The sequence below is a fragment of the Nerophis ophidion genome, linkage group LG18 (assembly GCF_033978795.1).
Source record: "Nerophis ophidion isolate RoL-2023_Sa linkage group LG18, RoL_Noph_v1.0, whole genome shotgun sequence".
NCBI lineage: Eukaryota > Metazoa > Chordata > Actinopteri > Syngnathiformes > Syngnathidae > Nerophis > Nerophis ophidion.
The window spans coordinates 15,734,901-15,746,686 of NC_084628.1; the positions used below are offsets into that span (position 1 = coordinate 15,734,901).

General features: G+C 40.6%; 1 protein-coding gene across 1 annotated transcript in view; it reads right to left on the reverse strand.

Annotated features, from left to right (window-relative positions):
• Positions 1–11,786, reverse strand: part of robo1 (roundabout, axon guidance receptor, homolog 1 (Drosophila)) — a 460,963-nt gene that overhangs the window by 157,493 nt on the left and 291,684 nt on the right. The gene's annotated exons all lie outside the window — the stretch shown is intronic.

Here is an 11,786-nt window from a genome sequence, read left to right on the forward strand (position 1 = left end):
GCACAATATATATATATATATATATATATATATATATATACATATATATATATATATATATATTTTTTTTTTTTTTTTTTTTTTTTTTTCCCTGAGTATAATAATGTTATGTTTTAAGATCAACGATTCAAATTTTCTGTCGTTTTGAACGCATGTTGAGCACACGTACTGATGCTAGATGCAATGCAAATAAAAATAAATACAAATTAAAATTTAAATAATAATAACATTTAAATTAATATTAAAATGTAAATGTATATTAAAAGTTCTTCAGTAGGGGGATATTCTTTTGAACTGTAAATTATGACCTAAATATATTTGGGGTAATTGTGAATTTTGTGAGCTAGAATTTAAATTTTAATAAAAATTCAAAGTGTCATTAGGCCAATATTCTTTGAAATCAATTTTTTTTTAACTTCATTATATATTTAGGGTATTTGAGGAAATTTTGGGAGCTACTTTATATGAATTTAATTTTAATTAAAACATTCTGAAATATTAGGAGCTCTTTCGATATTTTCTGATATATTTCAACTTCATCCATCCAGCCATTTTGTACTGTTTGTCACTCAACTTAGTAACAGTACATTTTATAATAATCATAACAATAATGCATTTCATTTATAACACATTTAATATTTTTGGAGGGGGAAGCAAAAGAGAATTAGAATGTGATTAAAAAACAATTTGTAAAAATAGATTTTTTTTTAAATATTTATTTATTCATTTGATAGGGAAATCATAATACAGGGTACTAAGAAAAACAGACGCTGTTTCTCCCCTCAATCCCCCCCCCCAAAAAAAAATAAAATATATATATATATATATTTTTTTTTTTTCTTTTAAATAGATAGATTGTATATGAATATTTGCATTATCAATCTCAAAAATGTTTCTGTAGTTTTTCAGAGATCATGAATCCCTAGTGTATACTTATTGTTACTCTGGTGTTTCTCAACTTTTATGAAAGTGTCATGCTGATGTAAATTTTAGGAATGAAGGCAGTTTTAAGGACCCGACAGGTCCGTGAGGTTCTTTATCCAGATCTATGTATATATATATATATTTTTTTTTTTTAATATATATATTTTTTTTGTATAGAGCTTTTCTCTAGTGACTCAAAGCGCTTTACATAGTGAAATCCAATATCTAAGTTACATTTAAACCAGTGTGGGTGGCACTGGGAGCACGTGGGTAAAGTGTCTTGCCCAAGGACACAACGGCAGTGACTAGGATGGCGGAAGCGGGAATCGAACCTGCAACCCTCAAGTTGCTGGCACGGCCACTCTACCAACCGAGCTATACCGCTCCGATCTGGGTGTAGGTTATGCCTATGTGTTTGGTTGTGAAGTGTCAAAAGAAGCAGCATCCAAAAGGGCCGACAGAGATTGCTTGACTTTCATCTGCACACAATGGACGGCGTCAGCGCACATTATTTGCAGATAAAAACCACATGAAAGGGTGGCGGGCAATAAAACAAATGAAGAAAGACATGAGCGCAGCTTGCGACAGTGTGCTGCATGACCTACATCTGCGGAGCGCTGAGGAATGCTGATCTCTATCTAATGTACAATGTGGCCCGGGGACAGTACATATCCTTTTGCGCCACACACACACACACACACACACACACACACACACACACACACACACACACACACACACACACACACACACTGTTCCCCACGGTAATGCTCTCTTTGACAATGTTTGCAGCTTCAAGAGGGGGGGAGTCAATGCACCTCTTTCATGGACTCATCGTGCAAGGAGAGCCGTGAAGAGCTTTCTTACTATAAAAGCACTGGTGTGAACACTTGGAGCCGCAAAATCCCGCTCTCTGGTTCTCCCTTGCAGACAGATGCCAAAGTCATTGTTGCTTGCAAAGCCTTACTTTTCACAGCGAACCACCCGCAGGGAAAGCAGTGTCACCGACGACGACCCCCCCTCGTCTTCTCCTTGTCATTCAATCCTGTCTACTCTCCATTCAGGAATGCATTTCACTCATTCTACCTTAACCCCCCCTCACCCGGACCACGGTGCCACAGGCCGTCTGACGGCAATGTGTGTTTGGTTGCCCCACATCTATTCACGCTCTCCAGAGAAACAGGAGACAGTGACCTCCTCTGTGTCCAGGGGGGGTCCTGTCTGGTGATAGTGATGGAGAAACAGCACTGTAAAGGCATTTGAGAGGTAGAGGGGGGGGTCTAGTCATGACACTGAGAACATACCTGTGAACGTGGAGTCTTCCAGTAAACACTTACATGCATCCTCAATTAGTGAACTAAGATTGGGATTTAACTTTTGGGTACCAGAGTGTTTAACTTATTTTTACTTTTGCATGACCGTAAATAACGTCCAAATGACCGACACAATGATTATACCGATAAGGTGAATTAAGAGTATGACTGTACGTGTTACCGACTAACAGTCAATATATAATACAAAGTGTACAAACCTTTACTGAAATAGTTACTTTTGTCAAGACTGGAACCCATTATTCCAGTCTTGTTTGTTTTATAGGGAAATTTGCTTCACTATACAAACTTTTCTATCTACAAGCCCTGTTCAAAAACCAATTAAGTTCGGTAAATCAAGGTTTCACTGTACTGGAGTTGTAAACAATGGCCACTTAAACCACTGCCGCATTGTTTTTCTCGCTGAAACGAATCATTATGAAACAACAGTCCCTTTTAGTGTCCATATTGATCCCAAAACAGAAAAAGAAGAGGTTTGTGAAATTGGACTGAGCGACCCCTGAACAAGTCAAGGCAAAGGCGGCAGCGAAAGCCCAGAAATGATCAACCGTAATTTCCGGACTGTAAGTTCACAGGCTTCACTTCATTCCAATACATTTTGCCTTGTCACATCAGACTAATGAAATTGTTCACATCAAATCCAACACATGCACTCACACTATCAGTCAGTCAGCAATTTAGCACGTTATGGACTCACTCTTATCATGGGGAAGACACCACAAAATGCACACGATGCAACACAGAAAACAAAGGCTGTTGACACGGCCATTGAAAAAAAGAAAGAGAGCCGCTACACGAGATGGAAATCCAACTGACTCGGAAAGGCCAGACCCCAGCGTGCCAAAGAGACAGCATACGCCTTAAGACAACCCGCCTCGAGACGAATGTGATAGAGAAGACGAGGCCGAGAAAACATCGGGCAAAGCAATTCTGAGTCAACTGCGACACAGATTAAGATGACACCAGAGCACAGGAGGAGGATGAAGACTATTCTCAATTACTTTATTCCGTGTTACAGGTACTGTCTTCTCTTACATTTATGATTAAACAAGCACCAGTGCTACTTTACGGAAGGGTATATTTCAGTCGTAACTGTTACATGTTGGATGACAATTAGATCTAATCAAATTAGAGCCAAAGGGGCTCTATTCATCTTACCATGTTTTATTAACAGTGACAAATGATACATTTACACTGCAGGGTCAGATGTCCAATCTCAATCAATCAATCAATCAATCAATGTTTATTTATATAGCCCCAAATCACAAATGTCTCAAAGGACTGCACAAATCATTACGACTACAACATCCTCGGAAGAACCCACAAAAGGGCAAGGAAAACTCACACCCAGTGGGCAGGGAGAATTCACATTCAGTGGGACGCCAGCGACAATGCTGACTATGAGAAACCTTGGAGAGGACCTCAGATGTGGGCAACCCCCCCCCTCTAGGGGACCGAAAGCAATGGATGTCGAGCGGGTCTAACATGATACTGTGAAAGTTCAATCCATAGTGGCTCCAAGACAGCAGTGAGAGTCCCGTCCACAGGAAACCATCTCAAGCGGATCAGCAGCGTAGAGATGTCCCCAACCGATACAGGCGAGCGGTCCATCCTGGGTCCCGACGAGCGGTCCATCCTGGGTCTCGAAAATCTAGATTTTTTTGTAAAATCTGATCTTTTTGTGTAACCATTATCCTTATAAGAAAAATGCAGTTTCTAATGTGAATGCAACCTGACCTGTATGCAGACACGGCGTCTTGGCGTCGCACACGCTGCAGTGGTTACGGTAAACACGGCTTCAACTCTCGTTGGTCTCAGTACCGACGCATTCGTGGCAATTTCAAGGATTTTGTGCAATCAAAGTCAACACTTACTGAACCGAATTTCTCTGCGTAGAAGATTTAGAAGGAAGAAGGCAAGTATTTTAGCTCCCTCAGTTTTACGGTTTATTTTGCTTCGATGTTTGCTTGAAGAGCGTGTCTGTGGGCGAGCAGTAATGGTCCTAAAATCTACTCAGTGGCCTAGTGGTTAGAGTGTCCGCCCTGAGATCGGTAGGTCGTGAGTTCAAATCCCAGCCGAGTTATACCAAAGAGTATAAAAATGGGACCCGTTACCTCCCTGCTTGGCACTCAGCATTAAGGGTTGGAATTGGGGGTTAAATCAGCATAAATGATTCCCGGGCGTGGCACCGCTGCTGCCCACTGCTCCCCTCACCTCCCAGGGCGTGATCAAGGGTGATGGGTTAAATGCAGAGAATAATTTCCCCACATCTAGTATGTGTGTGACAATCATTGGTACTTTAACTTTAACTTTTTAACTAAAACATTATTTTCACCATTTTTCCGCTTTTTGTAACCATCTATTTTGGCAAATAATGATGGCGCTTAATACTTTTTGATGACGTTCTGATCAGATGAATACGACACATACGAAAGAGGCCTGGGTCGTATATGAAAAATTCAGAATTGCACTGTTCATACAAATACAAAAAAATACGATTGAGGTCACAAATGGGCAAAACAATTGGAACTGACCTGAAGTGTTTACGAGGCCTAAATTATGTTTGCACTTTTATGGCAGTAGAAGACAGTTATAATGACATTGGAACTAGGGCTGAGCGATATTGCCTTTTTTAAATATCGCAATATTTTTAGGCCATATCGCGATGTACGATATATATAAATTACGATATTTTGCCTTGGCCTTGAATGAACACTTGATGCACATAATCACAGCAGTATGATGATTCTATGTGTCTACATTAAAACATTCTTCTTCATACGGCATTCATATATGCTACTTTTAAACATTCATGCAGAGAGGGAAATCACAACTAAGTCAATTGACCAAAACTGTATTTATTAAAGTTATTAAGCAATGGCACAAACATTCAAGTCATTTCCAAAACATAAATTGCAAGATTGTGTGAGACATTTTAAGTGTCAAATAAAAATAAGCTGCACAATATGAAATCTAATAGTATTCGTCCTTCACTATGTGGTATGTTACTAAGGTTATGAAATTCTCTTCATTCTCTAGCGAGTGACTTTTCAAATGATGCTACATATTAGCAGTAATGCTACTTTTTATAGCATTGCTTTCCCCCCCCCCACACTTGACAAAGTACGGTTATCTGTTCGACATATTCCCACTTGAAGCCGAACGCCAGACGATGGAAACCCTCCTGTTTTTATTGGGAATTCATTCTTCCTTCATTTGTTACCAGATCCGCATCTTCTTTGTCTCGTACGGCTACGTTAGCAACTAACATTAGCCACGCCGCTACCTCTCTGCTGGGCGAGGGCGTGTAAGTGAGGTATGACTTGAGAATATGTGACGTGTGTAAGAATGTGCGCCTGCTTGTCTGTGAGGAGAGACAGGAAAGAGTGAGAAGAGCCTGAATGCCCGCAGCTGCGTGAGAACGTGTACTCGAATATTACGATATAGTCATTTTCTATATCGCACCGAGACAAACCCGCGATATATTGTATATATCGATATATCGCCCAGCGCTAATTGGAACACAACATTTCAAACAAACACTTTTAAATCCAAAATACTCAATTGTTGAGACAAAATGTGACTTCAGCACTTGAAACCCCCAAGCTTCCCATTAGGAAGAAAACCACAGGGTTGCGGTGTTATTTAGGCGGGATATATGACACCCCCCACCTTACATGACACCTCTATTCACCTTATATTAGCATAATCTACACTAACCCAGTGAGCTGCTATTTGTCTGCAAAATAGTCTCCCCCGGCCCCCGCCCCCTATAGGTTCATTACAGGGAGTGCGTCTATTAGGAAGAAGTGAATTAGCATCTCAATTGGCTCACCATAAGGTACAGTGCTGGAAGTCCTTGAGAGGGTAATTGGATCCATTAAAGGTAGAAGGACGATGCGTGTTCTTTTGTGTGAATGCCAGGACATGCCAGTTTGCTCTAGACCAGGGGTAGGGAACCTATGGCTCTAGAGCCAGATGTGGCTCTTTTGATGACTGCACCTGGCTCTCAGATAAATCTTAGTTGACATTGCTTAACACGGTAAGTAATGAATAATTCCGCTGGTAATCACAGTGTCAAAAATAACGTTCTAAATATAAAACATTCTCATGCATTTTAATCCATGCATCCGGTTTCTACCGCACCTGGTCAAGAAGTTGCATTAATGGTAAGAAGTATTTTATTTATTGTTGGTTAGCTTCAGAATAACAATGTTATTAAAAAGAATAAGATACTTATTATACACTAAAAATGTTGGTCTTACTTAAAAATGCACGGATTTAGTTGTATTCAGTCTTGAATAAAATATTATGTGGCTCTCACAGAAATACTTTTTAAAATATTTGGCTTGTATGGCTCCCTCGGCCAAAAAGGTTCCCGACCCCTGCTCTAGACCTTTATACTACTGTACAAATAGGACGGTGTTAGGTATTTGTTTTCTTTTTGTTAAGTGTGTAACCAGAAATGTGTTGAAATAACAGACATTATAATATTAATGTAAGGCATAACAACATGTACAAATATTTGTATCATGTATTGTTTGCTTTAAAGGCCTACTGAAACCCACCACTACGCAGTCTGATAGTTTAAATATCAATGATGAAATATTAACATTGCAACACATGCCAATACGGCCTTTTTAGTTTACTGAATTGCAATTTTAAATTTCCCGGGAGTTTCGTCTTGAAAACGTTGTGTAATGATGACGTGTACGCAAGACGTCACAGGTTTTTAGGAAGTATGAGCGCTACGCACACACACAGCTAAAAGTCGTCTGCTTTAACGGCATAATTACACAGTATTTTGGAGAACTGTGTCGCTGAATCTTTTGCAATTTGTTCAATTAATATTGGAGAAGTCAAAGTAGCAAGATAGAGTTAGGAAGCTTTAGCCTTTAGCCACACAAACACACGGTGATTCCTTGTTTAAAATTCCTGGACGTGAAAATTTACTATGGATCAGAGCGCGGTCAAGCGAAAATGAAACACGACAGAATGTCAAGCTGCAGGTTTCGGTGAGAAAATTGTGGTTAAAAAGTCGCTTCTTACCGGAGAAAAGCTGAGCTTGTGCCGTCCATACACTAGCTGCCGTCGACTCCCCTGAGACACTGCGCGTCAAGACTCCCTTGGACGTACACCTCTAACTATCAGGTACTATTTAACTCACTAAAACACTAGCAACACAATAGAAAGATAAGGGATTTCCCAGAATTATCCTACTAAATGTGTCTAAAAACATCGGAATCCGTCCCAATTCAAACGCGTTTTTTTTTTTAACTTTATTTTTTTCTAGTCTGTCGCTATCAATATCCTCAAACACGAATCTTTCATCCTCGCTCAAATTAATGGGGAAATTGTCGTTTTCTCGGTCCGAATAGCACTTTTTGTTGGAGGCTCCCATTATAAACAATGTGAATATGTGAGGAGCCATCAAAATGTGACATCATTGTCTGCGACTTCCGGTAGAGGCAGGGCTTTTGTCTTAGCACCGAAAGTTGTGAACTTTATCGTGGATGTTCTCTACTAAATCCTTTCAGCAAAAATATGGCAATATCGCGAAATGATCAAGTATGACACATAGAATGGACCTGCTATCCTCGTCTAAATAAAAAAGTCTCATTTCAGTAGGCCTTTAATGCCTCAGTTCAATGTGAAGTTTGGGGCGTCATACGTCAACGACACCTTAAGTTTTACATCACTTTACTTTGAATCACATGCCATTGTAAATATTCAGGTCACTTTGGCATGTTCTGCCACATTCAAAGCCGAAAATGTCAATCATTTATGCTAACATGTGACAAATCTCACTGGGCGGAGCTACAAAATAAAGTACAGTACCACAAGCATCCCCCATTCTCCTATGATGAATGAACAAGGCCACAAGAGTCCTTGAGGCATGGGGGTTACTAGGAAATGCCACTCGCCTATCTGTCTCAATTGTGCTCAATGGCCTGTGATTTCTATGGGTCTGTGCAAGAAATTGTGTATACCGGTGTATGTGTGTGTGTGCTGAGGCTAAAAAGAATGAATGCTGTATAGCCATTACTTGTCTGAAACGGTAGCCCAAATACTACAGAGCCCATTTGCCCACAACCTTGCATTTCCCAACTCCAAAACTGGTGTAATTGCAGTTTACGGTGTTATGTTTACAAATATTTCAGTTATTGTCAACAAAGCAATGGTTGTTACAAAATTTAAGACTAAATTTGTACTCCATCTGGATACAAAGCAAATCCGAATCGGGTAGCTGCAGCTTAAACAAACAGATCATTGCAAAATACACCAATCAATGATTTATTTGATAAACATAAATAAAGGGGACAAGCGGTGAAAATGGATGGATGGATGGATGGAAATAAAAAATGCACCCACTGTAAATCAAACCCCCCCACAACAAGAAGACTACCCAAAGAGGTCAAGTGGATTTTAATTTGTATTCCTAATCATTGTAACAATCTGGCTGTTAAGTTTAAGGTGTTTTGGGATTTCAAATGGTGAGTGAGCCACAAGGCTAGTGACAATGTGTGTGCGTGTGTCGGCAGGGTGGTTGCAAATGAGGACAGTTCTGTTGGTTGTTATATATATATATATATATCATATTTCCTTGAATAGCCTCGGGGCATGTAATGTGCGCCTGCCTTGAATTACTGCCGGGTCAAACTCGCTCCCCAAATTAATAAGCGCATGCTTACTTTTACCGCCGGTTCAAATTAGTGACATCACAAGTGACATTTCCCCTGCCGTCATTTTCAAAATGGAGAAGGAGTTTTTTTTTTTGCTTTGTGTGTAAACCAGGGGTCTTGTTCCACAGCCATACAGGTCACACTAATGGTTGTGATATAAAACAATTTTAACACTCTTACTAATATGTGCCACACTCTGTGAACCCTAACCAAACAAGAATAACAAACACATTTCTGGAGAACATTAGCTCTGTAACACATTATAAACGTAACATAAGAATTACCCAGAATTCCAATGCATCCATGACTCTTGGCTATATTATACACCCGCTAGCACCAAACCCCCGCCCACCCACCCTCTCCGTGCGTCGGTTGAGGTGGGCGGGGTTTATATATATATATATATATATATATATATATATAAAATGTTAATAAAATCCCCTGACGAGCAGAGAAACCTGCTTCTAGGGATGATATAGCCTCTGTGTTTTTTCCTGACCTAACGTTTATTCCGCTCTAGATATATATATATATATATATGTATATATATATATATATATATACATATATATATCCATCCATCCATCCATTTTCTACCGCTTAATCCCTTTCGGGGTTGCGGGGGGCGCTGGCGCCTATCTCATATACATATACATATATACATACACACACACAAACATTAACTAAAATAAGGACTTTTGTCAAGGCTTGAAACCATTATTCATGTTTACAATGTTTTTTATGGAAAAATGTGCTTCAATATACAAACATTTTTATTTATGAACCGTGTTCAGTAAATCAAGGTTTTCACTGTATACAGTTTTTGTATCAGAGGTGCACCCCTAAATTGATGGAGTCCTGGTATTTTAAGAAGTGTGTAACATTTACAAATGTACATATGTCATTATTGTTTGTTTGGTTTTGTTAGTGGCTGATGTTGACATGTGCTATCAGATAGGATCACTTTAAAATCAATTTGTATAGGCAGTATAAAAAATAAATTGCATGTCGGCACTAAAGCAGAATCAGGAAATGTAGATTGATGTACAAGCAGATAGAAGTCATTGGTCTTTTATTTCTTCATTTGGACCCACCTCCCCCACTATTAAACTCAAGGTTACCAGAGTGGGCACAAGGACATTCCTTTGGGAGGAACCGCAACGCTTGGTCGCCACTAAATAAACAATAAGAGACGTTTTATGAGGTGCCGGCGCCCGTAAAAGTGTATTACATGACAACACGGCCAGATGCGTTCTGAAAAGGGGTGGCTATAAGACAGAGTATTATTGAGTGGATAAGAAGCGGTTAACAGCGCAAAGTAAATTCAGCATGATAAATTCAACGGAGAAGCCTGCAGTGTATGGTCTATACAGCTCTGCTCTATTATAACAAGCTCTATGTTCACAGGGACTAATCAGGCATGGTCTCTCACTGCCTCTAAAGAGAAAAAGAAGCCTATTTGTGTTCTAGAGTTACCCCCCCGTCTCTCAGTGGCAAATCTCTAGAGATGCCCCCTTTCTCCGTTCCTGTTTGCCTGTCCATCCCTCACTTCATCTTTGGCTGCCTGGTAGCTATGCTGCTGATAATGTTACAAGAGGGATACCTTACAGGGGGGAGCGCCATGACAACACAGTCAAGTTAAATTGCACACAGATGGCTCGTATCAATGGACTTTTTTTTTTTTTAAAGCAAGCACAACTGTTGAGTCCAGTTTCTCAGCTCGAGATGGACTCTTGGGACTTAGTTGCCTTCTGGCTTTGCTTAGAGAGCACTGTCGGGCCGTTGCAGTAACTGAAGAAGCAAGGGCTGTCGACCTTGTGTGGAAGATATCTGCAAGGAAACAAAGCCGAGCGCAAAGGCAGTCACAATCTATGATAGCCACTGCATGATGATGAATCGCTGGTGAGGCAACACCAGTCATCACGCGGCGGTGGGTCCGTCTCGGAGCCCCGGTGACCTACAGCCGTCTCTCAGGACTGTTGTTTTGCATTCTTCCTAATTAGAAGCGCTTGAGCATGCCTGGCATTCCAATTGGAGGTGTTTTACACTCGCGGATGACACCATCACTCAATCCCGAGCCTTTCCTAAAGGTCAGGAGTCCCGCTTTTCCCAGAGATGCTTTCATCTTCCTGTGTCACCTGAGTAAACCTTATCCTTAGCCATATCTAGAATCCTAATATTGACGGATGATTCGACGTCTCGCTGCACCGATGAAGACGAATGCTAAGCATGAATTATTAAAGGCGAGATCAGAGTGGAATATTTTGATACTGAACCTCTCATAAATAATTCTAAGTGCACTGAAATTAATAACCTTGTTCTTCATGTTTAGTGCAGTAGGCCTACTCTTTGTCTCCAGGGGTTCCATGTAGTATCTAGTCCACTGGACCAATCTCACGCTGATATTTGGTATTGTAGGACGGTGCAGGATCATATATTCCCTTTGATCGAGCGGTCAAAGGCAGGTCCGCGGAGAGGCTAGAAGGGTGCGGAATGCATGGTGATTTGGATGCAAGGGTCGGGGTAGCAGTCCAATTATCCAGCTGGGAAGGAGCTGGCCAATTAGATGGAGCAGGAGCCAGATCTCTCTGCTGCAGAATCCTACCCCCCTTCCCCTACACACAGAGACACAGATTGGCAAGCAGACAGAATTATTGCCAAAAGGAGACGCCGGCAAGGAGAGAAAACTGCATAAAAGGTCAAGTTATTATTAAGATGTTGAGTTGTACATTTCCGGCTGAGCACCATTCATCTGACGCAGCTTCGAAACAACACGGAGTGACTGCAGTGTTGTGCGACGGATATGGTTTTGAAGAGCTACAAAAGGGTCAAGTTTCAGCCACGAGGA